The sequence below is a fragment of the Ochotona princeps genome, unplaced genomic scaffold (genome assembly GCF_030435755.1).
Source record: "Ochotona princeps isolate mOchPri1 unplaced genomic scaffold, mOchPri1.hap1 HAP1_SCAFFOLD_431, whole genome shotgun sequence".
Taxonomy (NCBI): Eukaryota; Metazoa; Chordata; class Mammalia; order Lagomorpha; family Ochotonidae; genus Ochotona; species Ochotona princeps.
In genome coordinates, this window is record NW_026696420.1 from 78,261 (window position 1) to 92,431 (window position 14,171).

Sequence of the window (14,171 nt, forward strand, 5' to 3'; positions counted from 1 at the left end):
GTGGCTCCACAGTCGTCCCATCATGCTCTGGTCGCAGGCTGGGTGGCTCCACAGTGATCACACCTTGCCTGGTCACAGGCTCCTTGCAGCTGTTCACACTCTCTGTAATGGTCACAGTCTGGTCTTGCAGCAGTCCCTACATCCATCACATCCTTTGCCCTGGGCATTTCCTTGAGTAGACACCTCCTGACAGACACAGGAAGATGGGCTGCAACCCCAAAGTAACATTTCATGAAAACAAGCTACCTTCATTGACGAAGGCCGCCATCAGATTCTTTCTGTACATCAGCATCTTCACGAACTCAAACAGCTGTGGGAGAAGAACACTTAAATATATAAAACTAGGCATCATGACCTGATACTCTATGTACAAAAGTTTGTCTTCCTACAGATTCAATACTGAAATCAATACTTTTGCAGGCTAAGTGATGTTTTCAGCTGGCCTTTAAAATGAATGCAAATCCCATGAATGAGTTTTGAAGCATAATAACTGGATTATGCTGCTCAGAAGTTTCTTTTTGAGACAGAAGTCTGCATTGGTCCTGGTCCATTATATAATATCTAGAATTTGTCTCTAACACTGAATTATCTCTGGGTTTAAAGATATTGCGGTAGTGCTGTCTCTGAAAAGATATCTACCTCTCAATCCTTGCAGAATCTGAAAATTTATTTTTGTGTGTTACAGTGTGCTATTTCACATGTATGAATGATATTCTACACTTATCAATATATACGGCAGATATTACTATTGATATTTATCAGCTAAGACAGACAACAGTGACAAAGGCCATGGCTTAGTGGTTAAAGTCCTTCCTTGAATGCGCCGGGATCCCATGCGTACGTAGGTTCTAATCCTGGCAGCTCCACTTTCCATTCAGCTCCCTTCCTGGGTGGGCAGTCTGGATGGCCCAAAGCCTTGGGACCCTGACCCCAAGTGGGAGACCTGGAGGAGGTTCCTGGCTCCTGGCTCCAGATCAGCACAGCACCGGCCGTTGCACTCACTTGGGGAGTGAATCGTCGGCGGAGGATCTTCTTCTCTGTCTCTCCTACTATCTGTGTATCTGACCTTGTAATAAAAATAAACAAATAAAATAAATGTGAAAACACATGAGTGGTAGTCGCAAATAAAGGCAAGCTAACGACAGCATTTTTTCCATTAAAATCTTTAAATTGGGCCCTGCGTGATAATGTAGTGGTTGAGGTCCTCGCCTTGCACAAGCCAGAATCCCATATGGTCACCAGTTCTAATCCCGGTGGCCCTGCTTCCCATCCAGCTCCCTGCTTGTGGCCTGCGAAAGTAATCAAGGACGGCCCAAAGCCTTGGGACCCTGAACCCACATGGGAGACCTGGAGGAGGTTTCTTGCTCCTGGCTTCAGATCGGCACAGCACTGGCTGTTAGATCTTTCTCTCTGTCTCTCCTCCTCTCTGTGTATCTGACTTTGCAATTAAATAAATAAATCTTTAAAACAAATCTTTACATTGAGTTGAAGATGGAAGTGTCAAAATAGACAAATATTGGTACACTGCACCTTCACAGATGGAACAACTACCAGGAAGTAAATAGGAAAAGGGGACTGTCAGGTTTGGGGGTGAGGTTTGGCTCCTAGCATTACAGACAATGGAGAGCACTGGCTCCCCCATAGATGCTCCATTGCTCGTAGGCGACCTTCGTCCTTATCTGCTCCTGGGACTTCCAGAGCTAAGCTGCCTGCCTGGGGTCCACTAAAAGGACTAACAGAGTTGGTGCCAAATAAGTACAAGAAAACAGGATAACCTTTCAATGCAGAAACACTTCTCTTGGTGATGCTAGCTGTTACCATGACAACCTCCTCCCGGGCAAGTAATTGTGTTTGCTGGACTTATATTTCTTATTCACCAGTTAACAGACCAGTAATCTGGATCAATGTCACAGTTCTAGTATACCTTTAATTATTTGGTTGCAAGATCCTTATGATCTTAGGGGACCTCTTAAGCCTGAAGAGGAGAGGATGAAATTACATGACCCTTATCAGACAGGGTCTGATGGCATACCCAGCTGCAGAGGATATGAGGAACACCATTTACATGCATCTCCACAATCATGCCTGATGGCTCTTAAACAGCAGAAAAGAACCTCAGTTGTTTCTATCAAAGCTACTGGATTTTATTGTCATATTCTTAACCAGACTCATTCAAGACGTATATACATATATATTTACATATTTATATTTACATATCTACAGTAAAGCCTAGGTCATGTCATTGGATACATTGAGGATGCACTGAGGATAGCCCTGTGCCAAGTGCCCACGTCACTGTACTCTAATAAAGCAGCAGTCCGAGGCCCATAATCATTCCCTTCAAATGAGAGTAAACACCCCAGATTCTATCACCTTGTATACAGCAGGCTGGTCTCCTCCAGCTCCTGATTGACCTCAGCAGCCTACACAAATTCATCAGTGGAAATTAGCAATGGCACTCAAACCACTTGAGATTTGGCAAGGACAGGTTGCTAACCAAAGTGGTTTCTTTCCATTTACCACCAGGAAAGACCAGGCAGTTCCTCTATAGGAACAGATCATCAGGTTTGGCTCCCTGTACTAGGTGTTCTTGCCACCCTTGCTTAAATTCTAGCATTAGCATTAATTTTTTTCAACCCAGTCTTTCTATGTTTTGAGAGTCCATGTATGTATCTGGCTCCCAGTACAATGTCCAGACCTCAGGCAGAAATCTCAAATACCATATGCCTTCACATGATTCTTCACGAAGTAGAGATTTAAAAGACTCATAGGATTACAAATTACTGCAATAACTGCAACTGCCGCAGTTGCAGGGCCTGCATTGCATCACTCAGAACAAACAATTGTATTCAGGACCCATCAATTTGGAATTGACCATGTTGCTTCTGGAAGATAAACTACAACCTATCAATCAAAGACTTTCATTAAAGAGTGCCTGGGATTATATCCCCTTTTGTGTTACCCCTGTTCCTTAGAATCAATCTTTGTTACCTTGGGATGGCGCAAGATATCATTTGTGGTGCCATGGAAATGTTTCTGGTCAATAGTTTGAATTGGAATGAGAAATTAGATCCATTTTCGGGGAAGTTACACAAGGTTCCAGGGTTAAGATATTTACCTGGTTTACTGAACATATGTCTCATGTTAGTGTTTACCAATGCCTAATTTATTGGAGAGTAGGAATTATTATTTTGATTATACTAACATAATGCCTTTTTTTGCAGGAAAATCATAAATTTATTGAAGTTTATATATTACACAATATTATTTATTCGGCATTTCATAGGTTGATCACTACTTTTTAGCTCATTAGACCCATAAGCTTCTATTTTAAATTAATTGGCGGAAGAATAAAAATGGAAGAATAGAGTAAGGACACATTCAAACACACAGAAAAACATCAGCTAGTGTGAAGCTGAGAGGGCAAATTCCAGAAAATAGAAGAGGACAGAACAACAGCAGAGGGATACCTGGAGACTGACAGAAACAGGAAATCAGCCTACACAGTGGTGTGGTGTTGCAGTGACTGATACTCCAGTGACATTCAGCTAATGGTGATCTGAACTCCACCGGCAGCTGAAACTACACCAGCAACAAGGTGGGAAAGGACATTCACCGTGAACTTGGGAGGTGAACCCAGACAGAGAACTGCCTGTGCTGCTGGTCTGTTTGATTTGACCAGGAGAAGAGACAGAGCAGCAGATCCCATATGGGCAGTGCAGGAGTAGGGTCGGTTTCAGCCAAGTCTGTCACCTAGAGCTGTATAGGGCATCTTTTGTTTAAGGAGGCAAGGGACATGGATAGCACTGTGCATGCACTGAGCTGGGAATGAACTCATTCCACTCAGTGAACAGGAACAAGGTGGAATCCTCCAGGCTCTACCCCAGATAGGTCTGGGTAGCCCTCAGACCTGATGGCCAGCAGATCAAGAACTCTAGTAGTGGCATATCAGGTGCCATTTCATATGGTGTAGCAAAGAGTTTAAGACTGCAGGGGACAACAGTGAGCTGCACATATACTAAACTCAGTGAGAACTCACTGAGCTCAGTGCATTGCACTGGTCATGCAGGAAAATAATACCAACTTTGGCACTATACGGGTCAAAATAGGTCCATGTGGCCTTCAAACCTAATGGTCAACAGATTCAGGCAAGATCACCAATAACAACCTAGGCTTATAGGACACTGGTGTCTCCCTAATCCTGGGACCTGCTCCAACCAAAAATGGGAGAAAGGTTGTACAGGCAATGGTTCAGCCTCAGCATGGTACCAAAGGAGGTGGAGATTGGTGAGCCAGGATTTGGGGCTATGGAGTTCTTTGAGGAAATCTAAGATAAGAACCCAGAATGGAACTCTCCAGAAGGAGTAGACAAGTGACTGCAAACAAACAGCTGTGTGCCAGAGTAAGTAAAATCAAACTATAGATCTGTGGATGACAGAGCTTAGAAATCGGTCCCAAGGAGAAGAATCTGCACCAACCAGAAGTACAGTGACCAAAGGAAAAAGCAGAGACAGAGGCGCAATGAATAGTTCTAAAGACTACTCTGCAAAGGAGCAAAACCTTTTGCCAACCTCAGAGCTAACTGAGGAAGACATTGAGAAATTTGGGGATACAGAATTCAAAACACTTGTTATAAACCTTCTGGTCAACAATGAGAAGCACGTAAAGCAGGTATTCAAGTAATTTAAGGAATATGTCACACTGGAAGTGAATAAAATGAAAGCTGACATATCAGAAATAAAGAATACAGTAGAGCAAATTAAAAGCACAGTGGAGAGTCTCCAAAATAGAATGAAGGAGGCAGAAGAAAGAATCTGAAAATTAGAAGATATTTCCTGTCACCAGCGGGAAACAAACAAAAAGCTGGAAACAGACCGGGATGAGGCCAAACATAATGCCTTTTTGCATTATGTCCATTTAGTGTGCAAAAATAGACCCAATGACACGAATCAATGATGTAACGCCGCTATAGCGTCAATATGCTCATGCCTCATAATTCACCACAAAGCGGAAATGACAGAATAATTGCCAAATTCCTGGAACTCTGCAATCTCCTAAGAAACACTTGCATCCAGTCATGGGAAAAACCCTGATTCTGAAATACCAGGAAGCAAACACGAGATAGGAATAGTCTTCAGGTTTTAGAATTCCCAGGAAGGACAGTTACCTTCGATGCATCGTGTTTACTGTCTACATTGAGGTACTAGGATTGGAATCCTGGAATTTTGCACCATAAATCTGTATTGAAGTAATTGGATCAGAATCATACACACTGTTAATTTTTACCTGATCCCTGTCAGACAATAACCCCCATTATGTATTCATATCATGCAGCTATTGATTTTCCCATAGATACTTGCTATAAACAGCCCATTCTTACTTTGTTCAAGGCACTTGCTGTTCATTCCAAGAGGTAGCTGCCCAACTGGATGTTCAATAAAAATCATTTCACCTTCTTGGAGCCTCACAAGATTTTTCTTGAAGTCTTACACTACTTGGAAACCATTCACCTGTGAAGAAATTCATAGAATACATAGGAATTAAGAAGAAACTACAAATACAAGAACTCAATTAAGAACTGAGAAAAGAATCTAACCAGAAATTTTTCAAATATTAGTGCCAACAAACATGTAAAACTTATCACTGCAATCAGGGGCATGGTGAAAAACAAAGTTGGTCATCTCACTTTACCTGGGAAATATATTATCAAGAACATTACATAAACACTAGGACAGCTGTGGGGAGAAAGCAATCCTCATATGGTGGTGATGGAACTACAAAGAAGCACACCCACTGATAGCAGCGTAAGCTTGCTTTGAAAGCTGAAATGCCATCTCTTCTGTGCAGAACTGAGAAAGAGGAAAGCAGCACCTAAGATCCCTGTCCTACTGTACTCACTGTGGCATCACGCACAGCAGCCAAGGGAGGGAAGCAAGCCGGGTCTCCATTAGCAGGGGAATGGATGAAGGAAAAGGTTACCAATACACGGTGCAATAGCATTCAGTTACAACAAGAATCAGAGCTTAGCATCTGCTGGAAAACACATGGATCTGGTGATCACTCTGCCCTTTCGTGCGTGGGAGGTGTGTTTTGAAGCTCATCAGAAATTGCAACGATGATTACTTAAAGTATTTAGTGTGGTTGAGGGAAAGGTGACAGAGGGGCCCTGGATAATGGGGAGAAAATCAAGTTAGATCAAAAGCATAGGGGAAGGTATTTAGAGCATGAGTTGGGGTATTACCTGGGCTGCCAACACCACATGTTGGAAGTGCCTGGACTTCAATCTAGGCTCAATCCTAGCTTCCTGGTGATGTGCACCTTGGCAGGCAGCAGCTCAATCAGCCGGGATCCTGGATGGAGCTCTAGAAGCTGGGCTTCAGCCTGGCCAGGCCCTGATCATGTGGGCACCTGCAGTAAAACAGGTGGAATATATCTGTGTATGTGTGTGTGTGTCTTTCAAGTGAGTAAATTAAAAAGAGAAGTAAACACAACAACAACCTTACAAATGAGTAAATATAAAAAACAAAACTGCACTGCACGGGGTTATCTCTCAGAACAACGCATTACAGCGCCCCAGAGCAGATGGCAAGCCGCAAGCAGAAAGGCAGTGACAGCAATGCCACAACTCAGGACTGAACTCTTCACCAGTAAATCTCTTCAGCTGCATACATCAACCCAATGTTGACAGTAAAAATGAGTAATTCTTTATAGGGAAGATAGTAAGGGCTAAAGGATGACACAATTATATAAAATAAAGATGAAAACCTGTCTCAAACACACAGAGGGTGCTGAAGGCATCATGGTGTAAGTTAACTTATGCATGTATTGAGGCAGGCACTTGGGCTAGTGTTGTGGTGCAACAGGTCAAGCTGTCACATACGACAACAACAGGCCAACTTGAATCCTGGCTTCCTATTTCGCTTTTAAAGGATTTCTTTAGTTTTTGAAAGGCAGAGTTATAGAGCAGGATAGACAGATCTCCTGTTAGCTGATACACTCCTCTTCAACAGCCAGGGCCAAGCCAGGTCCAGCCCAGGAACATGGAGCTCCACGCATGTCTCCCACATGGGTGGCCACGCTGCAAGCAACTGGGCCATCTTCTGATCCTTCCAAAGGTATAAGAACCTTATAGAGCCATCAGTTTTTACTCTAGGCTACTCCATTTCCTATCCAGCTCCCTCATGTTGTGCCTGACAAAGCTACATAAGATGTCCCAAGTCCTTGGGCCCCTGCATCCACTCCTGTCTCCTGGCTTTGCCCTACATTTGCCCTGGTTTGGGGAGCTATTTAAGGAGCGAACTAGTGCACAACAGACTCTCTGCCTCTCCCTCTCTGTCTGTAACTGCTTTTCCGATACAGGAAAGAAATTGTCATGAGAAAATAAGGACAGAGATTCCCCGCTCCACTGTTCACCCCCTGAATGGGTCCTGACGGCTAAGAGTGGGGGGACAGGCGAAAGCCAGGAGACTCCAACACGTTCTCCCATAGAGGAGAACCTAAGCACTTAGGCCATCTGCCACAATTTCCATTTTTTATTAGTAGAGAGAGAAATCAGAAGTAGAACAAGCAAGACTTGAACTTATACTTACATGGGATATCAACATTGTAGGCAGAAGCCTAACACACTGCACCACAGTCCCTGCTGCTAAAGGAAATCCACGGAGATGCTTAAGAACAGATAACAAAATAGCAAAAGGAAGTAATATCATCCTAAGTGATCATAGGCATTGTCAAGTCTGTGCTGGGGAAATGAGAAATGGAAAGAGACTTAGAACCTTCTGTGACAATTTAGAATGCAAGCCAGCACACCTGGAACTGCGAATCTGGAGGAAAAGGGAGCAGAAAATATGGGCTTAGAAACAATTGTGAAACTCTCCCAACATTTTTTTTTAAAGATTTATTCAGTTTATTACAAAGTCAGATATACAGAGAGGAGGAGAGACAGAGAGGAAGATCTTCCGTCCGATGATTCACTCCCCAAGTGAGCCGCAACGGGCCGGTGCGCGCCGATCCGACGCTGGGAACCAGGAACCTCTTCCGGGTCTCCCATGTGGGTGCAGGGTCCCAAAGCATTGGGCCGTCCTTGACTGCTTTCCCAGGCCACAGGCAGGGAGCTGGATGGGAAGTGGAGCTGCCGGGATTAGAACCGGCGCCCATATGGGATCCCGGGGCTTTCTAGGCGAGGGCTTTAGCCGCTAGGCCCGAAACTCTCCCTACATTTTGTGAAGGGCCTCAATTTACACTTTCAACTTGCTCGGAAACTCGAATCAAAGAGATACAAAGAAAACTGTTCAGGACAAATCATGACCAAGTTACTGTAATCTAAACATGAAGAGAACACTTCGAAAGTGGCCAAAGACAGAGAAGCACAGAGCATAGCAAGGTACAACCAGGAATGCATAACAGCTGCTTCCCATCACACATCAGGACACCATCACCCAGGGCCACAATCTCCCTCCTAGAAGTCACTGTCCCCCATTTCTTCTGTGAACTGTACACTCAAGGCAGGAGTAGGAAGCCAGCAGCCCCATGGGGAAACAGGACATCACTTACTAAACCCACACAGCATCCACCTGCACTGCACCTCGCAGAGTTCTCAGGGAATCGGGCAGTGCTGTTGATACGCTCATCTGCAGTTGGGCATCTCAGCGCCAGAACCTGCATATGGTCTCACACACCTCGCAGTTCACCTACCTCGGGAGCCTGTCACTGCACAGCCACCACACACGGCCAGCTCGTTCAGCCAGCTCCTTCCACTTCTCCTATTCCAGGAGCACACACCAGTCTCTGGCGCCTCACAGTCTTTTGGCAATGTGATCACTGACATCGCGCTGTCTTCTTCATCCCTTCCAGGGCCAGAGGATGCACCACCATTGTTCTGGACGCGGTCCGGTGTGCAGGTTCCGTCTTCACGGGGTGGCGCCAGCTGAGATCCACCGCTGGGTCTGCATTCACCACGTGGGGAACAGCACCCCACTCCGGGGCCCTCCAAAGCCCACAGGACTTCTCTCTGTTTCTCATCCCAGCTTGCCAGGACATGAAACCAACTGCACAGCCGGTGGACCATCTCCAGCAGAGACACAGAGCCTGGAATTCAGAGAGGAAATGGCGGACGTGGTGCGGGAAAGCACTAAAGGCGCTGGAAGGACCCTTCCCAGACGCTTGCTGATGACGTCATCGGGAGACTACATTTCCCAGGAGACTCAGCTCTGGTTCCTTTGAAACCTAGTAGTGATCTTGTTAGCAGGAGAGAGACCTAGTGCATCAGAACTGGTCCTCATCCAGATAGCAGACATGAGATTCGGTTCTTCATTGACTAAAATTCTGACCAATTCCAATTATAGAAATAACGGGGAATTATTAAGCAGTCATAATAAATAAAGCATTAGTTTTGACACATATTTTAACTTTATTAATATGTCATCTGATTTTCAAATGCAAGGACAGAAAAAGTCATATCTCTTATCACACTTCGGTTTTAGTAGGAAGTAAGAAATTTTTATTACTTCTAAAATGCCTGTTCTTCAAGTCCTTGCCTTGAATATGCCAGGATCCCATATGGGCGCCGGTTCAAAACCCAGTAGCTCAGCTTTCCATCCAGCTCCCTGCTTGTGGCCATGGAAAGCAATCGAGGATAGACCAAAGCCTTGGGATCCTGCAGCCACATAGGAGACCTGGGGGAAGTTCATGGCTTCAGATTGGTTTACCTTTGGCCTTTGCAGTCACTTGGGGAGTGAATCATTGGACAGAAGATCTTCTCTGTCTCTCCTCCTCTATATATATCTGCCTTTGTAATAAAAATAAATAAATCTTTAAAAAAAATGTGTTGTCATCCAGAAGTCTGATTTGTGACTTGGCACTGGATTGAATTGCTTAATGGGAAACAGTGCTTCGGATGTGTGGTAACACCATAGTTAACATGCCATTATCAATGTGCAATGTAAAAACATTGGAGCCCAAAGAATGCTAAATTCTATGACCCAGAATGGATCCTTTTTTGATATTTTTATTATCGTGGTTCTCTGTGGTGGCCAGTGGGAGGCACCATTTCTCCATCAATCGATACTTACCAAGATTTGTAACAGTTCAGCCACTTACAGCTTTAAGCCTATGACTGTGAAAATCAGCAATAAGGCATATCAACAATTGCGGAAATCCACAGGACATGCTTATTGCAACACAGTCAATAATTGTAAAAATGTGGAAGTAATCTAGATGCCCGTTAGCAGAAGACTGGATAAACAAACTGTGGTTCATCTAGGCTATGGAATTCTACTAAGCTATTACAAAGAATGAAATACAACAACTTACAGGCAAATGGGCGAAAATGGGGATCATTTTTCCAAGGGTAAAGAGCTAACTGGAAAAGGTCAGATATCATATGTTTGCTCTAAAATAAAAGGCACTAAAAATACAACAACACAGAGGAGGACAAACACACATGTGTAACCCTACAATGGAAGGATACAACAGAGGCCAGACCACCAGGACTCAGGGAAAATCGACCAAATGCATCTCTACTATGGAATGAAGGTAGGCATATACCTGTTTTTAAGAGATTGTGCCCTGGTGTTGCTCAATGCTAACATAGGTAGGGGATATTTTGCTCATCTTCTCAGGGAAAGGCTGTGTCAGTAGGGAGGGGAGGGAACTTGGCAAGAGGGATGGGAAATGCAAGTGCTTATTAAACTGTGTCCTAAAGCCAAATTTTGTAAGTATCAATTGCAATAAAGATATTGAAAAGATAATACAAAATAAATGTTGCAGACTGTTTTGTTAACTTAGCACATACATCCAAATGATTTTTGAGAAAAGTACCAACAGCATGCTTTGAGAAAGACAAATCTTCAATAAATGCTACTGGCAAAAATATATGTAAATATATAAAATAAAATTAGATTCCTGCCTCATAAAATTATCTCAAGGTTGGTCCAACACCTAAATTCATGTCCTGACACTATGAAATTGCTACAAGAAAATATAGGGGAGATACTTGAAAATAGCAATGAGGGTGATTATTTTTCAAGTAAGACTTCAAAGTTCAGGCAACCAAAGCAAAAGTAGAATAGTTAATATAATTCAGAAATGTCTGTATAGCCATGGAAACATCAAAAGAGTGGAGAGACACATGACACAATAGGAGAAGATTCTTGCATGCTCCTTACTCAACAAAGTATTCACATCTACAACAAGACAAACATTTAATAAAGAAATGGAACAAGAAACTGAATAGACAATTCTCAATAGAACAAATGCAATGGAGAACAAATGTAAGGGGAAAATGCTTAATATAACTAGCTGTTTAAATGCATTTTGCAACCCGAAGGGACACTGTGCACAACAGGCTAAGCCAATATGGTTGCTGGTTCAAAAACCTGACAGCTCCCTTCCAATCCAGCTTTCTACTAATAGCTTGGAAAGCATTAGAGGATGGCTCAAGTCCTTGGGTCCCTTCCCTGCACCCACTCCAAGTTCTTCATTGCTGGCTTTGGATCAGCTCATCTTTAGCTGTTGTGATCTTTTGGGGAGTGGAGCAGCAGCTAAAACATACTCTCTCTCTCTTTCTTTGTCTCTGCTTTTCAAATAAAAAATTTAATCTTTTAAAAAAATGATGAAGATATATCACTTCAACCCAAACTAAATAGTTCTTACCCTCAAAAGAGCAACACACACCAGCAAGGATGTGGTGAAGGGCAACTTCAACACACCATTGGCTTGTTGTCAGTGAGTGCGGCAACTATGGGAAATAGTGTGGAGACTTCCTTAATGGCTAGGGATACAAGTGTCATATGAGCTAGCAGGCCTAGTATCAGATATAGACCCAAAAGTCAAAAATTGATTGACTCAAAAACACACCCCATTCATCATGCTATGTATATTAAAACAATCATCTATTCAACAGACATGGTTACAGACAGAGGGGGAGCCAGAGAGAGGTTTTTAATCCAGTGGTGCACAGCCCAGATAACTTCAATGGCTGGGGCTGGGCTAAGTCAGCAGCTGCTTCTGTGTCTCCTATGTTGTGGCAGAGGTACAGGATGCACCTCACCCTGTATTATTTTCCCAGGTAAACTAGCAGGGGGCTGAACTGGAAGTGAGGTCGCTGGGACCTGACCCAGTGCTTACCTGGGATGCTGGCAATGCTGAGTAGCTTGACCTGGTGCACCTCAATGCCAGCCCCAGCACTAGGTTTATGGCAGCACTGTTGCTCCATATAGCCCAAACATAGACTCTGCCATCCCTGGATGAGTGGGGCCTTTCCCCCGTGTCTGCTGGCAGCCATCAGGTAAGCCAGGCTGGGTGCCTACGAGTACATCCAGGAGTGATGGAGAAGGAACAGTCAGATGTGATTCTATTTCTCTTTAGAGTTCAAGGCAGGCAGCACCTTTAGCTGGCCGTGTGGTGCAGAGTGCCATGCCCCACTGGCCTGCAGACTGGGATACATGGCCAAGCAAGGTTATATCATGTATAAGATTCCTGTGCAGCATCATGTCCACCAGCACAGTTTCTAAGCATGTCATGCCGTGAACCAGCCAAGTGCACAAAGCCTTCAGTCTGCAGCCAAAAGGTGAGTTGGGTGGTGCCTTGATGGAGATCCAAGAATCCATGTGCATTTTAATTCTTGCTTCTGTTTCTGGTGAGGCATGTCGTTGATATTCTGGCCAAAGCTGCATTGAAACTAGATTGCTGTGGGTAGTATAGACATTTTAATATTGTTAATTCTTCTATTCCACAAGAAAGGAAAAGCTTGATATGTGTTGTGTGTGTTTTGTGATTTCTTTGTCTCCTTCCATTTCTGGAATTCATCTTATCTCGCTGTACTATGATACTGGCCCCAAGTACTTCTGGCTTTAACACAATGGTCCCCTACACATTAGACCAACTCCTTGCCTCCCTGAAGAGCTGTACACTCATGAAGACTACATAAACAATGATGCTGTACAGCTCTTTAGGGAGGTAAGGAGCTGACAGAGTGTAGCTTTGTGAAAGTTCTAACACTGTAGCACACTTACCTCTCTGAGCATGAGAACATTTTTGCTGTAAAATCTCTGTATTCAGAGTGCAACAGATTTTAACATATATAAGCACTCTCTGAAGAGTTTCTGACAGATGTGTTTTGTTTGAGCAAAAAGAACACACATCTTTCAGAGAAACATTTTCCAGACTGTGACCCTGCGCTTTTTAATCTTTTCAAGATGCACATGTGAGGGGCTGGTGTGGTGATTGGATGGGCAGCTTGCTGCTTATCACACTGGCATCCCTTATGTGCTCAGGTTCAAGTCTAGGATGCCCCATTTTGATCCAGCTCCCTCCCAATGCATCTGGAAAAGCAGTAGGAGTCACAGAGACAGGAGAGAGGGAGAGAGAAAAAACGGAGAGAGGCAGAGAGATCTCCCATCTGCTGATTCACTCTCCAGATGGTGCAATATGACCAAGCGCTTGCACCATCTTCTGCTGCCTTTCCCAGGCCCTGAGCAGAGATCTAGATCTAAAATAGAGTAGCTGACACTTCAGCCATGTAGCATGCGGTGTCACAGGGCATGGCTTTAACCACTGTGCCACAACAGCAGCCCGATCACATGTACCGTTCTAAGAATTTAAGGATACTTACCACCGTACCCTTTGTCCCCACCTCGTTTCCACCTCCTCTCCTCCTTTCCTTACTTTTCAAGATAGATTCAGCTTGATTTGGAAGACAGATTTTAAAGAAAGAGCCAGAGCTGAACTCATCTGGAGCTGGGAGCCAGAAGCTTCTTACAGTTCTACCACATGGGGGCACCATCCTCCACTGCTTTCCCAGGATCATTAGCAGTGGGCTGAATTGCAAGTGGAACAACCATATCTCAAGCCCGCGTCAACAGGGTTCCAGCACTGCAGTTATCCAACTAAACTCCAGTGCCAGCCCCAGTATTTTCTTCATGTAGTCTTCACTTGCTTTTAAGGTTTATTATTATTTTTTTTTTGGAATCTCAGATATACAGAGAAGAGGAGAGACAGAGAGGAAGATCTTCTGTCTGCCTCTTCATTTCCCAAGTGGCTGCATTGACTGGAGCTGAGCTGATCTGAAGCCAGGAGCCTAAAGTGTCTTCTGGGTCTCCCACATGGGTGCAGAATCCAGGGCTTTGAAACATCTTAGATTGCTTTCCCAAGCTACAGGCAGGGAACTGGAA

General features: G+C 44.0%; 1 long non-coding RNA gene across 1 annotated transcript; it reads right to left on the reverse strand.

The window, feature by feature from the left end:
* On the reverse strand, positions 1-8,612 carry LOC131478834 (uncharacterized). Its single transcript, XR_009244623.1, has 3 exons — positions 8,554-8,612; positions 5,381-5,510; positions 1-186 (listed from the first exon to the last, which is right to left on the reverse strand). It is a non-coding gene; the product is annotated as an uncharacterized LOC131478834 (long non-coding RNA).
* Between the last annotated feature and the right edge of the window lie 5,559 nt (positions 8,613-14,171).